Here is a 13273-nt window from a genome sequence, read left to right as displayed (position 1 = left end):
GCTCTCCATGTTCTCTCCTTCAAACTGCTTTTTCTCCAAACTCTCTTTCTACCGGTTCTGTTTCTGCTAACTCTCTTTCTACCGGTTTCTCCTCGGATTCGCACTGCCGTTACTACTTGTTGACTTGTTGCGTTACTGGCAACGGCAGGCCCTCCTCTGGCAATTGTCATTTTCTCTTTCTTTAGGAAAATTTAAATTCGCAAGGACTGCATGCTTGCGGAACATTCCTGAGATCCCGTCAACGCTCACAGCTCAGTCTTGAGTTCCACAGCGCCGATATCCCTCAGCGTACTGTGTTACTTCTTTTAAATTTTGGCGCCGATTCTTATTTTCAGTGAAGCCACTTATTGCTTCACTCTTTTTTCTGCATTCCGCATTCGTGTCCTTTCGTCATCTGGTCACACTACTTCCTGCCGATCGATTGTTGCCGATAGCTTCCGTGCTCATTTGCCGATAGTTCCAATACTTTTGCCCATCGATTGACACTATCGAGTGCCGATCAACCGCCTTGTGATTGAGGCACCTCCTTCCCTAAGCAAATGGTGACGAAGGAACTGCTGACAATGAGGAATTTGGGCGAAGGGAAATATTTTTATTTTAATTTCCCTTCATTTATTTCACTTTCTCTTGGCACAATGGCCCTCTTCTGCACCCATCCCCCACCTCTCCCCTGATGGATGACCGGTATTGCGGATGGATGCCCTCACTTTTGCTGCTCTTAACGCTCCAACTTTAATTTCTCCGACACACACGTGAGTGCCTGCTCCCTTTGTTTTTTTCTTGCGCATACTGACTTGTTCCCTTTTTTTCAGATTGCATTAAAATTAAGTTTCCCTGTTATATTATGCTACGATCGAGAATATATGCTGATTTCTTCATGTTTGGTGCGCGTTGTTTAAGTAGCCCGGTAAAAGTGTACTACGTGTTTTTTTTTGTTTCCCTCGGCCCCGCCCACCAGGCCGAATACCCAGATCCGCGTCGTGGACGCCCTCACCCGGAATCGGTTGCCGCCGCTATGAAGGACGACGCACCGACGGCCTCTCGGCGCCTGACGTCTCCGATGACTGGCTCCTTCTCGACTCCGACGGGCCAGTCTGACTCCGGGATTGTAGCCCTCCGCTGGACCTCCGACGTTAAAACCATCCGGATCCAGGACGCCCGGGAAGTCTTCGCACCTACCGCCGGAGCGGATGCTTGCTTCTGGAGTCCAGGTGATGGCCATACCCATGGCCAGCTCCGCCGCTGCCTCGCATCTTTAAAGGCTGGAACGATCCCCGGAAGGATCCGGTTGGCCGCCACGTCCCGCCCTCCCGAGCTGCCATCGCCTCCTCCTCTGGGCCGGGTCTTCCCCTCCACTCCAGGTCGCTGTCCCCGGAGGTGACCTCCGGTTCTGGGTCTACTCCTCGATCGTCCTCGGCACCACGCCTCGGGAGCTGGGGTGGGCCGCTGGATAGGCAATCGGTTACCTTACGATCGCCCTTACCCAACAGCGTGCCCTTCCTCGCCTGCTGCGCGCTCGTGTTGCTCGTTGAAACTTCTGTGACTTGAACCCTCTGCTCTCTTCTTCACAACACCTTGGTTTCGGGTCTCCTCTTTGGGCCTTCCCGTTATGTCCCTTGGCGTTTGCGTGAGTGTCTATTCCTTCGCCCCGTTATGTCTTTCTACACTTCCACTCCGAGGTCCGAGCTTCAGTCTGTATCTGTCGGTCTCTGACTCCAGTTGCCTACATTTACGGTACTGTTCTTTTGGTTCGTACCGTCTTTTCCCTTTCTTCGGGAGACGATAAGCGGTATTTCTTTTGATCGGTTGCGCAGTCTCATTCTCTTTTCTATCCTGTTTCTTTTTTGATTGTAAACCCGTCTTTGGTGTTCGCCGTCGATGGATTAACAGTCGTTTTATCCATTTTCTACCCCTTTGTCCCGATTCACTCGGGTATGTTCATTGGGGCAATACTCTGGTTCGCTCGTGTTCTGCATCTGTTAACTCTCGCCTTGGCCTGACGCTGTTGTTGTGCTCGTGGTCTGCATCCGTTAACTCTCGCCATGGCCTGACCCTGGAACGGTTGTCGTGTCTCTTCCGTTCCCAGGTATTGTCGTCCTTCTACATCCCGCAGTTTGCCACCTTACTTTTCCCTGATGGTGGGGCTGTTGACTCTGGAGGCGGCCAGACGAATAAACAGTCGTTCTCGGAATGGCCTAACGCTAGAACGGTTGTCGAGCCTCGTCCAGTCTTAGGTACTGTCGCTTCTCTGCATCCCGACGTTGGCGACCTTTCTTCTCCTCGGTGGTGATTGTTAGGGCAACATTCTTGTTTGCTCGTGGTCTGCATCCGTTGACTCTCGCCTTGGCCTGACGCTAGAACGGTTGTCGAGCCTCGTCTAGTCTTAGGTACTGTCGCTTCTCTGCATCCCTACGTTGGCGACCTTTCTTCTCCTCGGTGGTGGTTGTTAGGGCAACATTCTTGTTTGCTCGTGGTCTGCATCCGTTGACTCTCGCCTTGGCCTGACGCTAGAACGGTTGTCGAGCCTCGTCCAGTCTCAGGTACTGCGCTCCTCTGCAACCTGAGGTTGGCGACCTTTCTTCTCCTCGGTGGTGGTTGTTAGGGCAACATTCTTGTTTGCTCGTGGTCTGCATCCGTTGTCACTCACGTTGGCCTGACGCTAGAACGGTTGTTGTGCTCGTGGTCTGCATCCGTTAACTCTCGCCATGGCCTGACGCTAGAACGGTTGTCGTGTCTCGTCCGTTCTCAGGTATTGTCGTTCTTCTACATCCCGCAGTTTACCACCTTACTTTTCCCTGATAGTGGGGCTGTTGACTCTGGAGGAGGCCAGACGAATAAACAGTCGTTTTTGGAATGTTCGTGGGATGGAGTATTCCGGTTGGCTCGCGGCGTGTCTATGTTGACTCCGCCTCTTGCCTGAGGCTAACACAGATGATTGGCTCCGTCCATTCTCGGGTATTGTTGTCTCTACTGCATGCTCTCCCTGTTTCCTTTCGTCGGATCCGTATCCTCGTTCTCGGCCTTATCCTCCATCTGATCCTGTTGCTTAAGGTCGCTAATGTGTACCGTGCGTTTCTTTCGGTTCTTCCGAACCTTACAAATCACTGGCGATTCGAAATCCCCAATCTGGTACGGCCCATCGAACCTCGGCCAGTTTAGCTGCAAATCCCTCGGCCGCTTTCGAAAAATGGTGCTCTTTAGCCCAAGCCACTTCACCAATCCTCGGCTTCAAACCATCTTCGCTGGTTGTTATGTCTTGCCTGGTCTTGGGGGACTCTCCAGGTTTCTCCGCACTATCTCGATGATTTCTTTCATCTTCTCGGCGTTTTCTTCCGGCGACTCTGGTTGCCTTCCTGTACCTTGCGTTTCTCTGTCGTATAGTGCGTCCGGTAGCATCGCCTTTTGTCAAAAACGCCGGTAAGTAGCCCGTAAAGTCTGATATCTGGAATTTACAGCCAGTATATTTTTGGGCCATCTTTCATTCCAATTATTTTGGTTGTGTTTGGCCAACTGTGCTATCATTACCTTTACAGTGCGGTTCGCTCCCTCCGTCTGATTCTTCTGCGGGATGTACGTACAGTACTGCTGCTTTATCGCCATGTCATTGAGGAACTTCTTGAAAGCCCGGATCGTAAACTGCACACCGTTATCAGTAATCACCACTTTTGGGGCTCCAAATCTTGCGACTATGCGTTCCCTAAGCGCTTTCTGCAATGTTTCCGCCGTGGCTTAACAGTGGTCCGACGAAATCGGCACACACTGTCACACAGGGCTCTTACAGGATCTTTCCCGCCGCCTGCCGCTGATTTGGTTTGAACATTGTGCAGAATTGCATTTTCGAACGTACGCCCTTGCGTCTCTCTGCATACCTGGCCAGAAGTACCGGGTTGCCAACCGCTCAATTGTCTTTCGACTGACCTGAGGTTTCTTTTGTATTCCTCTAGGCTGCGGTCAATCACGATAATGTCATCTTGATCTACATTTCTGGTCCAATTACCTGATTTAGTGCAATCGGCATCAATCTCCATTGGAATAGCCCTGATTCTTCCAAAGGTATTTGCCAATACCTATCTTTGAGGTTCAGACTGCTTATGAAGCACGCCTCTCTTAGTTGGTCGAGGATGTAATTTATTCGTGGCATTGGGTAGGCATCCTTTGTGGATTTCGGGTTTATCTGCCAGAAGTCCACGCATAGTCTCCATTTTCCCATTTTCTTCTTATGGGCGAGCTATACGAGCTCCTTAAATGTTCTATCAATCTTAATGTTCCAGTCATAGAACGAGCTGTGCGCTGTGGGTGCACAAGTGCTGGGCTCCCAAGGCGTACGCCTCGCTAGCCGTAACCTACTGTCCCTTGCTCTGTCCCGCCGGCCCCGCCAGACGCCTGTTCAGTTCCTACCGACGCTCCGCGCGATCGACCGGCTTACGCCGCAGTCCCTGTAGTAAGACGCCCAGTGAAAGACGAACTTTTTACTCAACCCTTTTCTCTAGCTGGTGCGGACGGACCTGGATAGTCTCTCAGTGGTCTCCTTCTGCTGTCTCGCCGTTCTCGTCATCCTAAATGGTGCAGACCGTGTCGCTGGGTGCACGACACTTGGGCTGAAAATTGCCGTCGTAAGCGGACTCATTGTAATTAACGGCTGCGTCCCCAAGGCAAATGCCTGGTGAAACAGCAACACGCCAACCCCACGTCTGCTCTGACTGGTGGCGCCGGTACCATACCTGCTCGGTTCACACGGACACACCAGGCAATCGCCGGGTTCACGAACGTACTCTTCGACACAGTCGTCCGGTTCTTCACCACAATTTCCGTCGCCTATTTGGGTCCATGTTCGGTTTGGCCACGCCTGTTGAATGCTTCCGGACTCGACGGGCTAACGACAGGGTGTGTTCTCGATTTGCGGGGGTTGGGTGTCTCAAAGGTAACTGTGCTTTGTCGTAAGGGACCTCAGCTACCTGAGTCTCAATTCGGAGACTTTCTTTATTTCTTGTTTTTTGCTGACTATCACGGTTGTAGCTCCCTTGCTGACTTCGTTGCTCATTGACTCTCCAGCTTTCAGCTTTCGGCCTGCTTAACGGTTTTTCCTTCTTGTTTCCAGTATCTGGATCTAAAGTCCACGGCCTTACCGTTGGTCAGGTCCAAAGTCCAGCTCGGTCAGGTTCAAAGTCCAGCTGATACCTTTGTTATCTTCACCCAGTCAACAGGCAGGCCCTTCTCCAGCAACTGTCATTTGCATTTGTGGGGAGTTTTAACTCCTCACAGGGTATATGATGAACATTATTCAGCAAGGACATTCGGTTGGTTTGCTGTTACGGAACATATTGCCACGCTTTTCATGTTTTCCGGCTATTGGAACTCCGTTAGAAGTTCATTTCCGAAAGAGTACACCCTAAACCCTCGATGTCTGTTCCACGTGATACTAAATCGGGTGGATTCTCTTCCGTGGGCACATGACGCCAAACTACATCATCTGAGACTTCTTAAAATTCTGTAACTCTATTTGCGACAAATATTGCTAGATTGGACGTATCCCTCTTAAACAAGTATAATGTGACTTGTGAGTTCGACCAGAAGTTAATGCTTTCAAAAACTAATTTGTTAAGCAAAAGAGATACTTAAGAACCATGGAATTGATTTGGTTTTAAGTGGGGACACTTCCGAATTTGCGGCTGGCAGTCTTGACAACCTATTCGTCCCAGCCATGGTACGAATATTAATGCAACAACCATAGTTACTGCATCAGTAAATTCGTGACTTTATACAGTGTCATAGGCAGCCAGACAGATATATCAAGGAATGAATATCTTGTCAATTGCAAATAATTTTTTCTCGACACAGTTCTTGAAGCAACATTTAGGACCTTGTAATCAACGGACACGACAATTCCAAAACAAACGAGCTGTGACGGACAAAATGTTGAGATTAGTTGGTGGCAAGGACTGAAACGAATCCTCCAAGCTATAATAAAACGCATCATTCTGAGGTTTCCATCTCATTCCAAGCGTAAATATAAAATTTTTACTGATCCTTGGCTGATCATCAAACTTGGGTGATTTGTTGCCCATTTGGCTAGATAAAAACAACAAACAAAACATTCTACACTTCATCTTTGTGATATCAGCCGTCAAGGCATAATTGTGCAATCGAAATCTTGACAGAGTAGTGTAAAGCTCCCTCTGAATTAATGCACCCACTATTAAAGTCTCGTTTAATGCGATCGGGGTTGTCGTTTTACTTGAAGCGTCAAAAACAACTCGCAATTTTGTGGTGACTATTAGTTCTCAGGACACACTGATGTGGAATGTAATAATGTTTTCCTGGAGGAGGTGTTGGAAGCAGCGACATATGCCCACTTTTTAGATACTCTCTCATAAACTCTTGATAAATTTCCTGTAACTCGCGATTATTCGCAAGTTTGCGTTCCAATGCAAGATATCTGCGCTTTGACTTTTCGAAAGATAAGCCTAAAACACTTGGATCTTTCTCAAATGGCAACCTTACATCAAAACGACCAGACGAGAGCTTGTGTACGGTTTTGTAAAAGTGCTGCTCGCAAGCTATTTGCTCAGGTGTATAGACAGCCTTCGATCTCTCCGGAACGTGGTCAAATTTACAAAAACGTTCCCCCAGAGAGTCGGAAGAACTTATATTGTCATTAACAACGACGCTGCATACCTGAGCTTTGAGTGTACTTTCCCAAAAACAATCCATCCTAATAACGATTTCTGGAATCAAGAATGTTCAGAACGCAATTTTATATGGCCTACGTTTGAAAAAGGATTCTGTGCCAATCTGTAAATCCCCTTTTGCGGGCTTGTGAATACGAGGGTCGGCCAATTATCCATAGGTCTCAATTGACTTCATGATCGGGTTGATATGATGAAATAAAGCTTAACACCCTTAGCGGATCTATGAGCATTGACGCGAGAATGAATTGACGTGTGGATTTTGTGCCGTGTTACCGAAACGTTCTTCCCTACATTAGTTGTATTCAAATATGATTCTTCCCTGTGTAAGCGCAATGCTGTTCGATCGATCCTGCAGTTGTGAAGAAATGTATTATGAGGCCTAGAGCAAACGCAACTCTTTGTTGCTTGACAGAGCCATGAACTGCCTAAATGATTTTTTGCTGAGCAGTATCGAGATATTTGTTTAGGTCTGCGATCAGTTTGTTATGAGGCCTAGAGCAAACGCAACTCTTTGTTCCTTGACAGCCATGAAAAGTTGACAACTGCCTAACTGATTTGTTTCCGAGCAGTATCGACATGTTTGTTCAGGTCTGCGATCAGTTTGTGTGCATGAGAATGATGATTTGGAATTCCTGCCTAACCTAGGTTAGGCTTCCTTTCGGTTTTGGGTTGTACCTTGTACATTGCTTTATGAATAAAAATTGTGTTATTTTTTTCCTTTTGACTACCCAATGACTGTAATGATGCAAGCAGAGCCGATATTTCATCGATAAAACCCCTCAAACCTGATGCAGAGGGTTTTGATACTTGAGGGAAGTCAAACAATTGAGAAATTGTGTCGAAAAAGATCATTCATAATTCAAATCCGACATTTGAAACGCCTTAACAGTTCCTAGTGCATCATCTGTAAGACATGACAGCAACTTTTTCTATAGTTGTTAGAGATGGGTCGTTATGCACTAAGGTCTCATAGACATAACATATTTGAAGTCGGAATTTTTGGTAAATGGGACGAATGTCGAAAGCCTCTGATTTCCCCTTGACTAAGTCTCTGAGGCTCGACTCCTCTCATAGCGGACCGATGTAACGCCTTTGTAATTATGCACATATCCTCAACAGACGCTCGTAAATCATTAACTTGGCTTAGCACGTCGATGTCTGCCTGAATATACAAACATTTTTCGCAATATGTTTCGATTCAAGTTTAAAACTATCGAAAGAAATGGTTTTTTCTTCAAATGCAGTTCCTATACGTCTAACGTCGCTCATAACCCTGTCGTGTATTTATATAGCCAATATTTATTAGTATTAGGCTTTGCCGGTACTTCCTTGTCTTTTTCCATTTTGAAGTTAATCGGAATAATCCCACTCGTAAATGCCAATCTGCCTTGCATCACTCCCCGCACTCGCTGATGACACCCGCACCTTTTTTTTTATGTGAGCCCTGCAGTGCCCATTACTCAGCCCTGACCCAATCAATTCGACATTATTTATGGAGGCTTAAACACTTTTACGTCTCCTCCACGCCGCACCTTGAGGCGGTACCGCTACTTCTTCGGCAGCTTCCTCCACGCCCTTTACCCTGCTTGCGGGGCAGGGTCGCTGCGGTGGTTGCCGTGCTTCGTGACACGAGAACTGCTCGCACCAGGGCCGCTACCCAGCCTGGGATGGTGGTGGCGGCGTGCGTGCTGGCGGTGCCCATAGCGCCTCCTCCTCCTCCTGGAGCTGGGCCAAGCGCTTCTGCCAAGCGGCCTAGGCGGCGACCCCCTCACGTACCTCCACCACCTGCTCGAACCGCCGCAGGGTGGCGACCCGTGCCTCTGCGAACGCCCGTCCACGTCGTCGTCTGACAACTCCACGTCCGGAACCTCCTCCGGATCCACCGGGGATGGGGATCGCGACACCACCTTATTTATTTTTAAGGGTGTAAAACTATAAAAACTATTATTAAGGGTGGGCAAACGATAACAACTATTTTTAAGGGTGGGTGTTTAGCTATTGATCTTTTTCAATAGCTGTTGCGAATAGTAAATAGCCGAAGAAAGTTTTGTCTTTTGTCCGATACAGTTTTTTTTTTGTGATTATACTGGCAGCTAGGGCCGACCAAGAGCTATAATGAATGGACAATTTAAGTCTTTGCCGAAAAACAAAGAAATGACAACTGGCGGGACAGGCAGCTGAATGCTGCGCCCAAGCTTTATGTAGGTAAAAAACAACAGAAGAAGGTATGAGCGCCGTACAGATAAATTCGTGCGAGAACAACGGTTTGCACTATGGGCATCGCCCATGTTATAAATATATATACATTAAAACAACAATAGTAAACGTATGTTATGAGTGGAATCATGCAGATGTCTAGTAGCAACTAGCGTCGGATGATTTCTGCCCACCTGAACGCCTGGCGCATAGGTTGCCATGACGCAATCCACGGCCTCCAAAGTCCTACATCGCTGCTCCAGGAATGCAGCCATCGATTCCCACGACGGAATAAGGTTGACATAGACCGGATCCTCCAAGCGCTCCTCCCACTTAGCTTGGCTCGCCGCATCCAGCTTTTGCCAGCGATTTGCTCAGTGGTGCCCAAACCCTTCAACGCACGAATGTGAGCGTTAAACTTGTCCGACAATTTCCGAAGCGATGCCACTGAACCATTCCGTACTGGTGTAGCCTCCGACAAACGTTGGCAGCTGCACAGGCGACAACGAAATCGGCCTCGGCCGCGGCTGCGTATGATGACCACTACACTGGTGGGGGACAACACCTTCCGCAAGCGTCGAATGCGGCGCGAAATGCGCATTGCGTTTGGCTATTTCCGCGCGCACACTAGCCTTGAATTCTACGATAAATTTATGAAAACTAATTCCTCCTGTTCTCTATGCAGAACATTAAAGGCACTTTGCAGCACATCAATCTGCTCCAGCCTCACCGTAAGAGTGGGTTCGTCGTAACTGCTTAGCGTCTCATTAGACAGCGACGTTTGTAGCCCCTGCAACCTGCTGGACAAAACTGTTCCTGCAGCCGCCAAAACTGTGCAGTAGACTAATCTTATACTCGTAATATTGTAAGCCGAAGTAGTTAGTAGTAGCAATTGCGATGCCCATAGTGCAAGCCACTGTTCTCGCATAAATTTATCTGTGCGGCGCTCATTCCTTTTTACTTGTTATCTACCTACATTAAGCTTTGGCGCAGCACTCAGCTGTCTGTCCCTCCAAAGCAAAGACTTAGCTTGTGCACTCGTTAAAGCTCTTGGTCGGTCCTAGCTGCCAGAATAATTAACAAAATAAACAGTATCGGACAAAAGACAAAACTTTCTTGGGCTGGGGGTGGGGAAACGTTTTTCATTGAAAAAAAACGCCTGAAGCTTGAGGTAGGATCCCTACTCCATATCACTCCGGGCTGTTCCCCGATTCCGGTCTGCCGCACCTCCGGATTCAGGCCGTTCTCTCCGCGACGAAACCTCGGTTTTTCATATGCTCCGTGCACCATTATTCCGCGGGGCCTGTACCGGTAACAGAAATCTCCTCCGTGTACCTGCCTCAAACGGAATACGCATCTGCGTGCGTTTGCTGTTAACCGTTCTTGTGGCTGTCTACCCCCCTGTCCAAGACTCGGGCTCCAACGAGCCTGTGTGTGTGTTTGAGTGAATTTGTGCTTTTGATCTAACCGTTTTCCCCCCCTCTTCACCAAAGGGTTTCTGATATTGTTTTTACACGACACTCGGTGTCGTGCCATGTCCTCTGTTCGGCCCCTCCAGCACGATCCCTAGGGCCCTTGCTATGGCAGGAAAGTCATCCTTCTTCAGGCTGTATAGCCACGTCCTCTTCTCTGTTTTTTTGGCCAGGACGATTACGGTTGGGCTCCAGATGTAACGAACTGTTTTTCTAGTCTTGCTCGTTGCGAAATGCAACGACTGGCTGCTTTCCTCCTGCGTGTTCTCGCTGATTGTTCACTTGTCGTTCGCTTATCCGTTCTCACGTGCGGATCTATTCACTGCCTCGAGCTGGCGCACGGCCAGGTACAAAGTCCAAACCATGTCCCTTTAGTTCACGGTTCGTTGTGCTCATCCAAAGGCCACACCGCTACCGTTCGACCTCTGTGCCCTTGGCTGGTTTGAATCCAACCGTACCGTTAGTACACGGTCTCTTCGCTTTGCCGGGTCCATTATTTCCCGTTCTCTAGCCTTTTTTGCTGTGGCTAGGTCGCTCCCCTGTCTTAGGGAGTTTCAAGACTCCTCACGCGGTATATACGGCATTGAAGAAAGGGGAAAAGTGCTCCTCAATGGTGTAGTGCTGGAATCAGTCCTCGACGGAATCGAGGCACCACCAGCAGGACAACTTCGAGGAGGGACAGCTCTTCGTCGTGGCAGAGGACAACCTGCAGCCTCAATAGTGGCTGCTGGGAAGGGTCAACGCGATGCACGCAGGGAAGGACGGCATGGTCAGCTTTGTCTGTTGGAAAGTAGGCAGGATTCGGATCTGTAGTAGTAACCTGGCCCCGAGCCTCTCCCTTTAGGCATTCCACTGCAATAATCGAGGACACAGCAAGGTCGTTGTAGGAGGGTATTTATCACATGGGTCTTAGAGTGGGGCTCCCCACATACAACTCCCAGAGGTAGATCAATCCTCAAAACCTTTGCTACGCGGACCGTAGCCATCCTCAATGACGGCAACCAATACTTCAACAGGGTCGGTGCAGGGTCTATTATCGACCTCACGTTCTTACAGGTGTAGCGATCGCGATCCAGGTCGAAATCGGCACAAGACCACTCGATAGAAGGACTCCCACGTACCGGCAGGACACTATGAGACTGGAGAATTAAAATTTAAAAAGTGTGTTAGTTTAGGGAGAGCATAATAAAGCGCTCTTTACGAATTCTTCCCGCCATCGCCAACCTTCTTTAAGCTAGGCTCTATATCTAAACATGTGTTTGATATTGATATCAACAAAGAGTGGATTCAGCGAGCCAAGCAGAATTGACATGGTGATAGGTGTGGATCTATTTCCCCTGATTATGATGGAGAAAATAAAAACCGTGAATGGAATTTTGGGACAAAAAACCAGATATGGATAAATTGTGTCCGGAAATATAACTCGAGTAGCAAAGCAAAAAATTATAAGTGCCACTACAACAATAAATCTAAAGGACCTGGAACGCTTTTGGGAATTGGAAGATAAAGCCGATGAGACGATTACAGACAATGCAGAATGCGAAAGAAAATTCCAAGAAACAACTGTCATCAACGAGGAAGGCAGATTTGTGGTTTCAATTCCATTCCACAAAGAGGCAAAGCTGGGAGACTCTCGCAAACAGGCCATGGCTTATGCAAATGGAAAAGAAGTTTCAAAGAAACCCAAAGAACTGGGCTGCATACAACAATTCATGAAAGAATACCTTAAGATGGGACATATGGAATCTGTAAAGACAACGGGTCAAGGTAAATACAATTTACCCCATCAAGCAATCATCAGGCCTGGAAGCCTAACTACGAAGCTACAAGTAGTTTTTGACGCATCCGTAAAGACGACAAATGGACTAAGCCTATATGACGTTATTATAGCTGGTCCTAAGATTCAAAAGGATATATTCGATATTCTAATTAAATGGCGCAAGTTGAAATATGTTATGGTAGCTGACATTGAAAAAATGTATCGCTAAATTAAGGTTGCTGAGAAAGACCAAGAATACCAATATGTCCTATGGAGAGTGAGTTTAAGTTAACAACCGTAACTTATGGCACCTCGGCAGTACCTTTCTTAGCAGTCCGATTTCTACGAGAGTTGGCAGATCGCTTTTGCCAAGAGGATAGCGTCTTAGCAGAAACAATTAGAGACGACTTTTATATGGATGACCTCATAACTGGTGGAGACACAGTCAACGAGTGCTATGAACATCAAAGGAAATTGAGACAAGTGGTGGAGAAGGCCGGCATGCATCTGCGAAAATGGGTTGCAAATGACGAACGTATTTTAGCCGAAATTCAGGACGACGGGGCTACGGAGAAAATCTGCAATGAGAAGAATGAATCGATCAAAGCCTTAGGACCTCAATGGTATTCGAAGAAGGATGCATTTACGTTTTCGGCAGAAAACCCAATGCTAACACGCATAACAAAGCGGTTAGTGTTATCACAGTTGTCCAGAATTTTCGACCCACTAGGATGGTTGTAACGATTCAAGGCAAATGTTTCATTCAGGAACTGTGGAAGTTACCGATGACTTGGGACGTTGAATTGGAATCCAACTTAGCTAACTGGTGGATGGAATATGCTAAAGGTCTATCATATTAAGAAGAAATTAGCAAGGGATATCACCGCAAGCTCTTAAAATCTGTGAAATTTGGTGGAGAGGGCCGAATTGGCTATCTATAGATGCACAACACTGGCCCACTCAAAAGGAAACGGAAATTGTTGTGGTATCTACATTGATAAAATCCGAATATCTTTTATCGAAGTATTCATCGATCGACAAACTTCTTAGAGTAATGGCGTATGTATTACGCTTCATAACAAGGGTGAGAGGAAAATCGCAACAGCGAAGATCGCCGTGGTAAAGATACAACAACAGCTGGATTTTGGACACGAAGT

The sequence above is a fragment of the Drosophila yakuba genome, chromosome 2L (assembly GCF_016746365.2).
Source record: "Drosophila yakuba strain Tai18E2 chromosome 2L, Prin_Dyak_Tai18E2_2.1, whole genome shotgun sequence".
Lineage (NCBI taxonomy): Eukaryota > Metazoa > Arthropoda > Insecta > Diptera > Drosophilidae > Drosophila > Drosophila yakuba.
This window is presented reverse-complemented; position numbering follows the sequence as displayed.